The following is a 13,562-nucleotide window of genomic DNA, read 5'->3' on the forward strand; positions in this document are numbered from 1 at the left end:
ATTTACAGTTAAAAATATCTCTGAGGATCCTTGCCTATAACTTTAATAGTGGCGGCTCAGGATATGGTTAAAAAGATAATATGTGTCGTGCAACTAATCTGGATTTATTTCCCATAAGTTGCTGTATGTGTGGCGGTCTACATGTTTCAGCCCGTAAAAAATGTTGCAAGGGCTTTCTTCAGGACCAAAAGTGGGTGAAAAGTGAGTGGCAAAGGAGAATTGTGCTACGTGAAACCTTTTGTAATACCTACACATGCGCTAAGGTGTGTGGTTAAAAAGTGTCTGCGTACTAACTGATGCTTGAAAATACCTATTAGGAAAAAGAGAGACACAACAAAACATATAATTTCGCAACAATAAAATGCAATCTTAGTGGTAAAAGGTGTGTTTGTAGTCAAGTGTCTCTATGACTACCACAGTGATTGTAGCCCATGCGGTTGGCTGCATGCAGGTGGTACTATGCATGCTGCGTTAAGGATCATGATGGACAGCAAGGGCAAGTAAACAGTGTGCACACATAGAGTAGAGGACTCAGGGTGATGATCTTAGACTGACATGGTGGTGCTGTGTGGCTCCTATTGATGAAAAGGAGACCATATATAATAGTGAAGAGCACCCTGTGCAGTCTACCGGATAAGTGAATTCGAACCCGGTGTTTGAAGGACCGAGCCACTAGTACTGTGGTCCTAGGCGCAGTGTGCGCTTGTGGCCAGTGATAAAATAATCCTAGACAATTGGTGGCTAAAAGACTGTCAAGACAGTGGTAAAAAACTTTTTACAAAAGCATGCACAGTAATAAATTTGTAGTTACAATGTATGGGGCAAAATGCGGGAGAAGCGGGGCTCGAGGGGAGGGTTGCTCATCCAAGTAACCGATCTAAAAAACACAAGGATAATTGCTGTAAATACTGAGTCTGGTTGCGGACTCTGTGGGGAGAAACCTTATGGAGCACGCATTATCTTACTTGGTTGTGGTGGTCCCTCCGCTGTAAACCTGACTCGGTCCCTCGCAGTCCCGGCTGGTGCTGGGAGTGCCGAGGGGACGCAGCTTATATCGCAAGTGTGTGAATCCCGGTACATGAGAGAATGCATGTCCGGGCCTGGCAATGACAAGGCACAGGGTAGTATGCGCATGCGCAGGCATGCATGGTGCGGATGCATTGCGGTGACGCTAGTGCTGGGTTTCAATGGCGGCCATCTTAGGGAGGTGTTCATTGTTGAATACACCTCATGCAAGGGTATGTTTGAACGGTGCCTGACCCTGAAAAGCAATTATGGCTAAAAAGTTATTTTACAGGAATTATAGGAACCAGCCCCACTCAGTCTAAATGAGACTAGTGGGAACCACGGGGACTCGTAGGTACTATGAATACAGGTGCTGGACAGGCTGTATCAGTACAGGTCATGGGTGGTATGCTGGGAAGAGGAAATATGTCGCTGTCTGTATGTTATCTGACAGCGGCTGTCACAATACAGCAGAAGGTGCCAGACTCCAGTTAGAGGGGCACCCTAGGGTACAACAAGAGAGGATGGGAAAAGGTATAGTGTTCCTGCCTGCATGGGGTATGATCGCACTGGACCCCAAGGGGCTGTCATGGTACAGCAGAGGACATGATAACATAGAATAGACAAAGTCAAAGTTATTTAGTACAACCATGTAGTTTTCATGAGACATCTCTGACACACTATTACCAAAATAGTTTTGGAGGCCTATACCTACAAAAGTAAAAAACAGGAACAAAGGGGATGTTAGGGATGGCGCATATACAGGGACATGCGCACTCACTTCCTGGGGCGAAGTCATTGCTGAGTCAGATGGTGCCACATATTAGTGCGATGTAGCAACTGCTGGAAAAGTTTCTGGATCCAGTTGACCTAAGGTGAATTCAAAATGTGAGGAAACTGCACTTAGAAGTATGCATCAAAAGTAAGAGAGGCTTATGTTGTAAATATAGAATACAAATGTTGATTCGGTACTGTGAAAATCAGCATGCCAAAATGAAACTGGCAATTTGTGCATCATTTATTTTATGCTTATTACCATAAAAGTGGTTGTAGTTCAGAATATATCGTAACATGCAAATACATCCCTTTAATGATCTCCAATAATATCATGTGAATAAGTATTTTTTCATGAATATCTGTTGATAAGGTAGCTACTTTCCTTTCCAGTCAAGCAGGATAAGTAGACACTTGGCCTTCACACCTGCAGCATGGGATCCAGTTCTGCTGGATGGAGGGTGTTGTAGCTCTTCCTGGTTGGAAGACGTTTTACATCTTGAGCAAGCCTAACCCTAAACTCACCAGTTCTCAGTTGGGGTGAACAGGTGCCCTGGTCCTGTGGATAACCCAGTCAATGGAAATCTTGACCATCATCTGTATATATCCAATGAGGATCAGGTGGGTCCTTAGTGGTTAATCCTTTGACCAAACTGTGGGTCACGACTGACATCCTTGGATCTTCAAGGGGATCTTTACTGAGTTCGGTCCTGGGTGACAGATGTTTGGGATACATATTTACTGCAGGTAACACCTTTCATTTTTGGTCTTTGGCTTCTAGGCAATCAGTGGCTGAAGCCTCAGCAGATGAGTTATCCAGTGTGGTACCGAAGGTTGGTCCAGGTCAACATTATGGTCCAGAGTCTCCGCATATGTACTCCTTCACCACATAAAGGGCCATATGTAGGAAGCCCAATACCGGTCGGTAACGGACGATTTTCGGTAAAAATCACGTTACCGACCGGTATTCAGGCTTTTGGTATGTAGGGGGGACATTTCAGGATTCGGTAATTCACCGAATCGGTAAAATTACCGATTCGGTAATTTTACCGATTCGGTAAATACCGAATCCTGAAATGAGATGTAGGGGGAGTGTGTCGGTGTAGTGTGGATTTGTTATTTACCACCAACTAAAAGTTGGTGGTAAATGACGAATGTCTTAGAAAAAACATTATTTGGCCCTTAGAAGTGTGCAATGTGGCAGACATACATGCCCTTAGGGCATGTATGTGTGCCACATGTGCACACATGCAGGAATCAGGGGTGCAACAGGGTGTCACTGTGACACCCTGCCACCCTTGATTGTGTTCCCCCCATTACCGAATCGGTATTTACCGATTCGGTAATGGTAACTGGCTTCCCATTGATTCCTATGGGCCTCCTGGCCCATAGGAATTAATGGGAAGCCAGTTACCATTACCGAATCGGTAAATACCGATTCTTAATTACCGACCAATACCGAATCGGTAATTTTTACCGACTAATTACCTACATAGCATTTACCACTTCATAAATACCGAATCGGTAAAATTCGGTATTTATGAAGTGGTAAATGTTAGGCTACCTACATAAGGCCCCAGATGCCCATGAAAAAGGCTAAAGCCCGAGTGCACTGAATATTCCAAACCAAGGCACATATGATAACTTTGGCAATAGGTTCGATATTAAAAGAAATCTAAAGCATAGCCCTGAGGTGCTTTAACAGAGATGCATGTCCTTTCTTCACCCCAAAAAGGTGTAAGCACATGTTTTGTCCTTTATTTTAAATGTAACTGATCAATCTACCTCCTTGTTAAAAGTACTTTTCTTTTTGAAACACTTAGGCCCGAATTCACTATAGTTTGTGTGATGTCAAGTGGTGCATTCCTGCCACAAAAAAACCTTTGCCTTTTGGGTCTACAAGAAAAACCAATATTATGGCAAAGAATATAACATCCCTGTCTACCCCAACTCCTCATTCTGAAGACTCTTCAGATATGCCCATTGGCCTAATTTGTGCTGTTGAAATTATATATAAAACTAAACCAGCCAATGAACTCTGGACCTAACCTTAATTTCTCCACCACCTTGAGAAGGAAAAGCAACTTTGGGAGTACAAGGCCTTTTTCACAGGAGTACCACTGCCAGCAGGCCTGGTCTGTCTCCACTCATGCAATGCAATGGAATGTAATGTCTTCTCAGATTTCGTCTCCTGAACTACCAGGTACAAACAAAATTGTATTCATCCACATGAATGATCTTGGACACCGCCTGAACCAGCCTATTAGCACGAACTTTATCAAATATCTTGACCTTTATGTTGAGGAGGTGGTCGGGATTTAATCTTCCAAGCTAGCATATTTTCTACTTATTATTCCATTTCTAAATTTCTTCCTAAGCAGCTACATGTTGCAACGTTGTCTGTCGGTCACTGCCTATCCATACCTTTTTCTTTTAAATTTCCAGAATCTGGTGAATTGGATCTGCCTGATAAGTCTTCCCCAGTGCCACTTATCACTGTTCTTTTACCTCCTGTTTTTTGTCTTTTTCTTCATATTGGTATTAAGAACAGCCATCAGCTGTACTGTAGCGATAGGTACAAAAGCTATCCAGACCAAGGTCTTAGTATACACTGAGGGGCTTATTTGCAAACCCCCTGCGCCACCAGTGCGTCACTTTTTTTTTTTTTTTTTTTTTTAAAAACCTTTATTTTGGTAAATGCACAATACACAGCGTCTGCCTACAACCCCTCGGGGCCGGCCGCTATGACATATCAGAAAAGGATAAAAGAAAAAGAAAAAAAAAAAAAAGACCAATTGGGCAGAGCGCCGTTGAAGCAATCTCTGCGCGAAAAGTACCGTGTAGAACATAGAACAATAATGTCAGGATAAGAAAAGGTTTAATTTTATGATTTTGTCGAGTACAATGTAGTGAACTACAAAAAGAATCAAAGCTGATCACTGACCAGGAGAGACATCACCGTTCACGGGGCACCCAGAAGGAGGCGTTATATAGGAGGGCATTTGTAAGGAAAAAGGTGGCCACCATCCAGGAACTAAGAGCAAACACTATACCACAGGATGATAGAACACAATAAACTCTCTACTAACACTGAACCCCGACCCCGAAGAAACAAAGAAACATAAAAGAGAAAGAAACCGAAGAAGAAGAGAGGAAGAAAGAGAAAGAGGGCCATAGAGACAAAGAAAGGACATAGGACACATCCCATCCCCCCACCCTGCATACCAGCGGAAGGCCACGGCCCATCCCCCCCCAATAGGCATGCCTGTCGCCCCGAAAGAACCCCAAGTGAGAAAGAGAGTCTGGAGAGTGGGAAAGAACATCCCAGTCTCCGACTCCCAGAGAAGGCAGGAGGAGAAAATTTTATATACTCCCGGTCACCACCAGCCCCATAAGCATCCCCCACCCTGAATATCATCAGCACAACTGAAGTAGCAAGCAAAGCAGCAGGTGGGGAGACTCCATTCCAAATGTGCGAATAAATCAGATAATTAGCAGTCCCATCCTAGTCCCCGCCCGCCAATACGTACAGCAAACTAAAGGAAATCGCCCAGCCCTGGCCCGATCCTAAGCGGCCCCACAGATCCACCCCCGCAATCAACAATAGCAAATTACACGCATGCGGCACATCAAATACAGAGACAAATATTCTAGTCCGGGTCATGCCAGGCGGTCAGGCAGGATCATCAAGGGAGGCAACATCAGCCCTGGCCAGAACGCTGAAACCCCACCAAGCATGGCCACCGCTGGGAGTGTACCTCAGGCAGAACAAAGGAGCAAGATGGCCGCACCCGGCATAGAAGACGCAGAGGAAGAGGAAGCGAGAGTTCCCAATCATGGACCATCACCACATCGATAGTGACCAACACAGTTTTCCCCACAGAACGACACACACTCCGGCGATGTTGAAGAAGCCGTGGCAATACTTGCAGAGGCAGAGTCTCAGCTTGTAAAGTGGAAGGGAGCTTTGTATCTGCAACTTTGTCATTAAAAGAACACTCAACACTGTAGCCAGGGAGAGGACGTTCCACAGTATCCCCCTGTCGCCACACTGTATCCGCATCGAAGGGAATGAGAGGCATTGGGGGGTCAGACAACCGCAGTAGTTCCCTGGATGGCATAGCGACATCGATCTTCCGCTCCAGTTCTCGAGCTTTTTGCCACCATGTCGCCCTCAAGTCTTCCAGGGCTAGAAGGATATCACCATAGGTCAGGTCTGCTCCCCGCGTCAGCATGTCGGCAGTATGCAAAGGCGCCACCGGGACACCCTTCAGCTCAACAGTAGGCAGGGCAGCTTGCGTCAGGGATACGGAGGCTGCCGTCTTTCCGGCGAGGTAGACCGGCACCGCCACCATTTTTGCAGTCAGCCCACATCGGAGGGGTGAGGGCGACTCCATAGGACGGAGGGATAGCATTTAAGGCAAGAAGAGATACTGCTCGCTATACGGGGCTCACACGATGTGAGAGCCCACGGCTGTATAGCAATGCGGGTGGTGGGCGCTCTAAAATGGATACCGCTCTGACCGCTGGTAGCGTGACAAAGGAAGGCTCGCCAGCCCGGACCCAATCATACAGGAATTCTCTCCGTCGCGAAGAAGGCTCCGCCAAGCCGCCCACTCCACAACCGGTCACATTTCCCCAGGCGCCGGTCCGGCCCCAAGTCGTCTCACCGTACGTGATAAGCGGTGTCCGGCGGCGGTGGTCGGGCCAGAGTGCGTGGGCAAAGTCCAAAGTCGGCAAACTCTATGAATCCTCGACCAAAAAAGGCGGCGGGGACATCGGAGGAATGCGGAAAGTGTCAGCGCATTCGTGGTTACATTTGCTCGCACCGTAGGCAGGATTAAAGATCAGGATGTCATGTAAAACAGCAGACGGGCTGCGGAGCCGGGAGCTCAGACGTCCTGTCCGTCCGCCATCTTGGCTCCTCCCCCGGCTCCCAGTGCGTCACTTTTAATGTGGGAAAAAGTGACGTAGCGGCGACACAAGGGGCTTGGAAATAAGCTCCTGAGTCTTTGTTAATCTGAAAATACTGGGCCTCATTTTTGAGTTTTTGTCGTTTGGCAGCGCCGCAGGCCTTCCTGCTGCGTTGCTCTACGGCAAAAGGAAAGGGCAGGAATGTGCCGTTTTAATTAGATACTGCACATTCCTGCCCTTTTCCCCTGCGCTGGCACACAACAGTCTGCTGTGCGCCAATGCAGGAACCTCAGCACCATGGTGCGAGAGTGCCTGAGTTGCAGGGATGTTTGTTTTCGTGCAGGAAGGGAAACCTTCCTGCACAAAACCAATCACAAGAGGCTTTTTCCTCCTTGCATGTGTGCTATAGAATGCAGCACACAGAGAAAAAGGAAAAACAAGAAGAGATAAATATATTTCGCTTCGTTGTGACTCCATTACGCCTCCCCTGGGAGGCGTTAGTATTTGGTGCTGCCTCAGAATTACGATTTCTCGTAACTCTGGGTCAGTGTCAAAAAGCTCCTAAGTTCCCGGGAACTCCCCCAGCAACACCCGTTGCACGCTCCTTTAAACCAGAACACTGCGTCAAAGGGAACAATACTTTTAAAAGGCAGAATTAAGCCAAAAAAAGTGGCTTAGTGCTGCCTGGTAAATATGGAACAGGCTCCTGCGCCACTGGAGCGTCACAAAAAGTGACACACCGGCGGCACATAGAGCTTATAAATAAGCCCCACTGTTGGGCTAGCAACCCTAACGGATGGTCTAACTGTTCATTGGTAAGATGTCTGTCTCTCGTGCTCTTAATAGTGCCCTGCCTACTCTCTAGCTTCATGATTAAGGCGGAGTGGTTACATTTCCTTCTGGGTAGATAAGCAATCTTCTGTACTAAACTGAGGGGCATATTCACAAGAAAATGTCAGGGCGCGGAGCTGCGCTAAAATTGGCAGCACCACACTACAACATTTTCAAAATGCAGGGATGCGCCGTATTCACAAGAATATGGCACACCCCTCCATTTTTCCTATCACTGGCTCAAAAAAAGCTGCTTAGCGTCTGCGCAGGCACCCTGCTGCCATGTTGCAAGGGTGCCTGCGCTGCAGGGACGATTGTTTATGTGCAGGAAGGCACACCTTCCTGCATATGAACAATCAATAACGCTGATTTGCACTTTCTATGTGTGCTGCAGAATGAAGCACACATGGAACGAGCAAAAAACAAGGAGAAATTAATATTTTCTCCTCTTGCACCATTCTAATGCCTGGTGTTCAATGGCATTAGTTGTTGGCGTTGCCTCAACATTGTAAATCTGGGGCAGCATCAAAAAGCAATGGGTGTTGCGGTGGAACACCCTCAGCATCACCCATTGCATGCCCCTTTGCCGCAGGGGACTGCAGCTGAAAGGGGCATGTTTACAAGGTGGCATTAAGCCACGCAAAGTGACTTTTCGCCACCTTGTAAATATGGAAAATGGCGCTGCGCCACCGGAGTGTCAAAAAAGTGGCGTTCCGGTGGTGTTGAGGGCTTGTAAATATGGCCCTGGATGTCTGCACTACTCTGGATAAAGAAAACGTATAGCATGGTAAATTAATGTATTGTCTTGCACACATGCTCGAGACTGTGTTAGATCCCATAGTTTATAGGCTTCTACAGTGTGGCAATACTATTGGGACTCTGGAAATATACCCATAAAATGACAAGCTTTGAGTTCCGTTAGTACAGAGAATCTCATTTGAGTAGAAGGGGGACCCGAGGTCTCTCCAGTCTTCCGAAGGCACTATTTGAGGACATAATACGGATAAGGCAGGGTCCATAAAATAGGGCGACTGGGCGGACTGTTTTGGCTCCTTTTATAAAATGCTAACCCGAGTCATCAATGTGTAATCAGCTTCAGTCAGCGAGCACAAAGGCTTGAAAGTTGATTTGGGAGTGACTGTCAGCAAGGCGGAGATCCTGAGTAGGAAGCCCAAGGGACAGGTGCCCAGGATTGGACAGGATTCCCATTATTGTTTTACAATCATAATCGGTGAGTGGGCATACGTTTTTACAGTGAATTTTTGTCCTTACTAGCTCCATCCCCAAATCATGGCTTGAATGCACTAGAGTGTCCATTTGCTGATCGACCAAAGCCTGGCGGGTCTCCAAAGACAGCTGAATGCACTATTGCAATACACCTCGGATCAGAACACTCAGGATTTGCAAAAGGCTGTAAAGTGATCTGCTTTCTGTGTCATTGGCTCCTCAATGGACAAAAGTTAGAAATTGTGAAGTTCTAGGCCAATTCAGGGCTCATTTAGTGTCTGTGATGCAAGGTCCAGACCCGGAGGCGAGCAGCAAGAGTCTAATCTCCTAGGGTGTCCCTTGCATACTGCTTTACCGCATTTGGATGTGGGGACGCAGCGCTGCTGGAAACTGTATAGCTAAAAAAACCTGCCTTCTCCCTTTACTGCGCTGAATGTACAAATCGACAGGCATTGGATGCAATTTGAAAGGATGGGGAGCAACTTATGGAAGGTGCTTCTTCACTTAAGGTGTGCCTCACTGACTGAAGGAGAGCTTCACCGACTGAATGAGTGCCTCACTGACTGAAGGAGAGCTTCACCGACTGAAGGAGTGCCTCACCGACTGAAGGAGTGCTTCACTGACTGAAGGAGTGCCTCACCGACTGAAGGAGTGCTTCACTGACTGAAGGAGTGCCTCACCGACTGAAGGAGAGCTTCACTGACTGAAGGAGTGCCTCACCGACTGAAGGAGAGCTTCACCGACTGAAGGAGTGCCTCACCGACTGAAGGAGTGCTTCACTGACTGAAGGAGTGCCTCACCGACTGAAGGAGAGCTTCACCGACTGAAGGAGTGCCTCACCGACTGAAGGAGTGCCTCACCGACTAAAGGAGTGCTTCACTGACTGAAGGAGTGCCTCATCGACTGAAGGAGAGCTTCACTGACTGAAGGAGTGCCTCAGACTGAAGGTGTGCCTCACTGACTAAAGGAGTGCCTCACTGACTGAAGGAGAGCTTCACTGACTGAAGGAGTGCCTCACAGACTAAAGGAGTGCTTCACTGACTGAAGGAGTGCCTCATCGACTGAAGGAGAGCTTCACCGACTGAAGGAGTGCCTCAGACTGAAGGTGTGCCTCACTGACTAAAGGAGTGCCTCACCGACTGAAGGAGAGCTTCACCGACTGAAGGAGAGCTTCACCGACTGAAGGAGTGCCTCACCGACTGAAGGAGTGCCTCACCGACTAAAGGAGTGCTTCACTGACTGAAGGAGTGCCTCATCGACTGAAGGAGAGCTTCACTGACTGAAGGAGTGCCTCAGACTGAAGGTGTGCCTCACTGACTAAAGGAGTGCCTCACTGACTGAAGGTGTGCTTCACTGACTGAAGGAGTGCCTCACCGACTGAAGGAGTGCTTCACTGACTGAAGGAGTGCCTCACCGACTGAAGGAGAGCTTCACCGACTGAAGGAGTGCCTCAGACTGAAGGTGTGCCTCACTGACTAAAGGAGTGCCTCACCGACTGAAGGAGTGCTTCACTGACTGAAGGAGAGCTTCACAGACTGAAGGAGAGCTTCACCGACTGAAGGAGTGCCTCACCGACTGAAGGAGTGCTTCACTGACTGAAGGAGAGCTTCACCGACTGAAGGAGAGCTTCACCGACTGAAGGAGTGCCTCACGGACTGAAGGAGCGCTTCACCGACTGAAGGAGTGCCTCACCGACTGAAGCAGTGCTTCACTGACTAAAGGAGTGCCTCACCGACTGAAGGAGCGCTTCACCGACGGAAGGAGTGCTTCACCGACGGAAGGAGTGCTTCACCGACAGGAGTGCTTCACCTATTGAATGAGTGCTTCACTGACTAAAGGAGTGCCTCACCGACTGAAGGAGTGCTTCACAGACTTAAGGAGTGCCTCACCGACTGAAGGAGTGCCTCAGACTGAAGGTGTGCCTCACCGACTGAAGGAGGGCCTCACCGACTGAAGGAGTGCTTCACTGACTAAAGGAGTGCCTCACCGACTGAAGGAGTGCCTCACCGACTGAAGGAGTGCCTCACCGACTGAAGGAGTGCCTCACCGACTGAAGGTAGGCATAACTAAGGTATGAGTGGTTTACAATTTTGTGGTTATGCCCAGTTAATCTGTTTACAGTGTCTCCTGTGCACCAGATGGCCTAATGAAATCCTTAGTTTTGTACGAATGCACAAATGATTCTAAGCACAAACATGAATTTGAAAGGATGTTTGCTATTGTGTTAGTAGAATGTGGTCCTCTGTTGTGAACTTTGACATTTGCCCTAGCTTTCTCTAGGGGTCACTATGTTTAAATATCATTTTTCTGTGCCAATTTGCTTAGGTTGCTTGGTATTATTACAGCAAGCTTGTTATCAGTTGTGAAAAATGTAGATACATTACAGAACTGGAACTGAGATCATGCCAAACAGTACCCCTCCCATAATCTTCTATGCTTTCTTTTTACTGCCAAGCTTTTGTAGAAGGACACGTGGTGAAAAAAGTGTGTAATCATCTGAACAGTTACGGGGATATTTACAAGAAACTAGCTAAGCGCTGTGTTACGCCAAAAATTGGTAAGGCTACGCTCCGATGGTTTCAAAACCCAGGGACGTGCCATATTCACAAGAATGCGGCGCCCTCCTGCGTTACCCCTAGCGCTGGCAATAAGAAAGCTGCCTAACGCCAGAGCACAAACACTAGTGCCATTTTGCTAAGGTGCCTGCCCTGCAGGAGCAAATGTTTATATGTAGGAAGGGATACCTTCCAGCACATAAACAATCTTTGCAGGCGATTTGCTCTATCAATACTCATTTCTCCTCGTATCATCTGCTTAAGACCAGGTATTTGCTTGCTGTATTTTTGGCACTGCCCCATACCTTGTAAATATGGAGCAGCGTCAAACAGCAATAGGTGTTGCGGTGGAACGCCCACCGCAACACCCATTGCACGCCCCTTTCATGCTAAGTGCTGCATGAATAGAGGCATCATTTACAAGGTGGTGTTAAGCCATGTTAAGTGGCTTAACGCAGCCTTGTAAATAAGGCGAAGGAATTAACGCCACCAGAACGTTGAAAAAAGTGACTTTCTGGTGGGGTTAACTCCTTGTAAATATTCCCCTAAGTTCCTTTCCGTCTCACAAGCAGGTTTCCCCCGGCCCACAGCACCGAGCTGGCCGTACTATCCATTTTAGACAATCTGAGGAGCGATCTAAACTGTAGACAAGTACATGCTCTGACTCTGTTAGATCTCTCTGCTATTTTTGATATAGTCGATCACTCTCCATCTTTATGGAGTGTGTCAAGGCACTGGGTGCATATTTACAAGGGCCTAGCGTCGCCCCCGCGTCATTTATTTGGTGCAGCAGTGCTGCAATTAGTGCTCCATATTGCTTCATATTTACAATCTGGCGCATTGGGCCCGATGCTTCAGTTTGCAGAGGCCTGCGTCACATTGCCTCATTTCTACGTGGTATAGTGAAATTTACAACGTTTCACTGCGTCACTCTACGACTTGACTGCGTCAAAATCCCTACACCTTCTCAAACCAGGCGTAAGGATTGACGCAGGGCTTTTAATTTGGTACATGTTCTGACGCTTTGCTGAAGTTGGGCCAGTCTTACGTTCAACTCCAGCAATGCGTCACTTTAGCGCCAAAAGATGTGTCAGATTTCCTGACGCATCCATGAATCCTGCCATGCAGCACTGTATTGTAAATACAGCCATCCTTGGTGTCTCTAGGGCTTTTGCGGCAGGCACAAGAAATCTGACACATCAATGCTGATGCATCAGTTCTTGTAAATATGCCTCAATGTGTCAGGGCACTAGGTATTACTGGCACTGAGACCACGTTTATTGAGTCCTTTCTCTCTGGTCAGAACCAAGCAGTACATTTGGGAAATTAGACATCCAATAATCCCTCTGTACTTTGTGAGGGGCTGCAGGGTTCTTCTCTCTCCCCCACTTATTTTTCCTAAGTCTTTTATTGTTTGTTAAACATTGGACATATTTCATGACACTTACATCTTGTGTATCATTAAAGTATTGCCTGTATGGCAAGCACATTTCAGCTTTCAACCCAGCAGAGGCATTGAACCTTATAGCTTAAATTCAAATATGTATGATTCGCATTGTCAGCTATCCAGCACATCTCAAATAGTTTACAGCCCTATATCATCAGTCTGTTCAAGGAATGTGGAAAAGCAGGTAGTGGGAGAAGGGAGGGCGTCAGCCTCAGAAACCTGCAAGTGTTCAAGGTGCGTCGAATATATCCCTTTTCGATGTCGCTGGTTGCATAGCACTAAATATCTCAACATTTACACTGCAGTCAGCGATATATTTGGGCCAACTGGATTACGTCAGGCCCGTCATCAAATGAATGGCCATTTCCCATATGGCAAACAATAAGATCATTGTGGTTAGGTGTCTCACAGTTTTTGGTACATCTGCAACAAATTCCAACAATTATCCTTCCCACTCCAGCAGACTGTGAGACAAGTTTGGTAGTCAAGATTGACTTCCAGCTATTGCTGAAGGCTCAAATATCATCCCGAGTTTCAAATTGGTCTTATCGACTTACGATTTTTAGGGCCAGATGTATCAAAGGGTTTCACCCATTCTGTGTCTATGGGAATATGTGTCTGTACATATGGTCCACAATTCCAAACCTTTCTTCTCCTCAGAAGACACATTCTCCAGATCCTGACTTGATTATATCAATTCACTTTATTTGATATTCCCCCAAGCCTTGCTTGACACTTTACAAGTGATCCCGAATAGAGCAGATAGGTTGGTGGCTCGTGTGACTCCCAAATTTATCAAAGACTTACGT

General features: G+C 47.0%; 1 long non-coding RNA gene across 2 annotated transcripts in view; it reads right to left on the reverse strand.

Moving 5' to 3' along the window:
* LOC146802003 (uncharacterized) overlaps positions 1–13,562 on the reverse strand; it is a 159,911-nt gene that overhangs the window by 128,865 nt on the left and 17,484 nt on the right. The window lies entirely within an intron of this gene.

The sequence above is a fragment of the Triturus cristatus genome, chromosome 8 (genome assembly GCF_964204655.1).
Source record: "Triturus cristatus chromosome 8, aTriCri1.1, whole genome shotgun sequence".
NCBI lineage: Eukaryota > Metazoa > Chordata > Amphibia > Caudata > Salamandridae > Triturus > Triturus cristatus.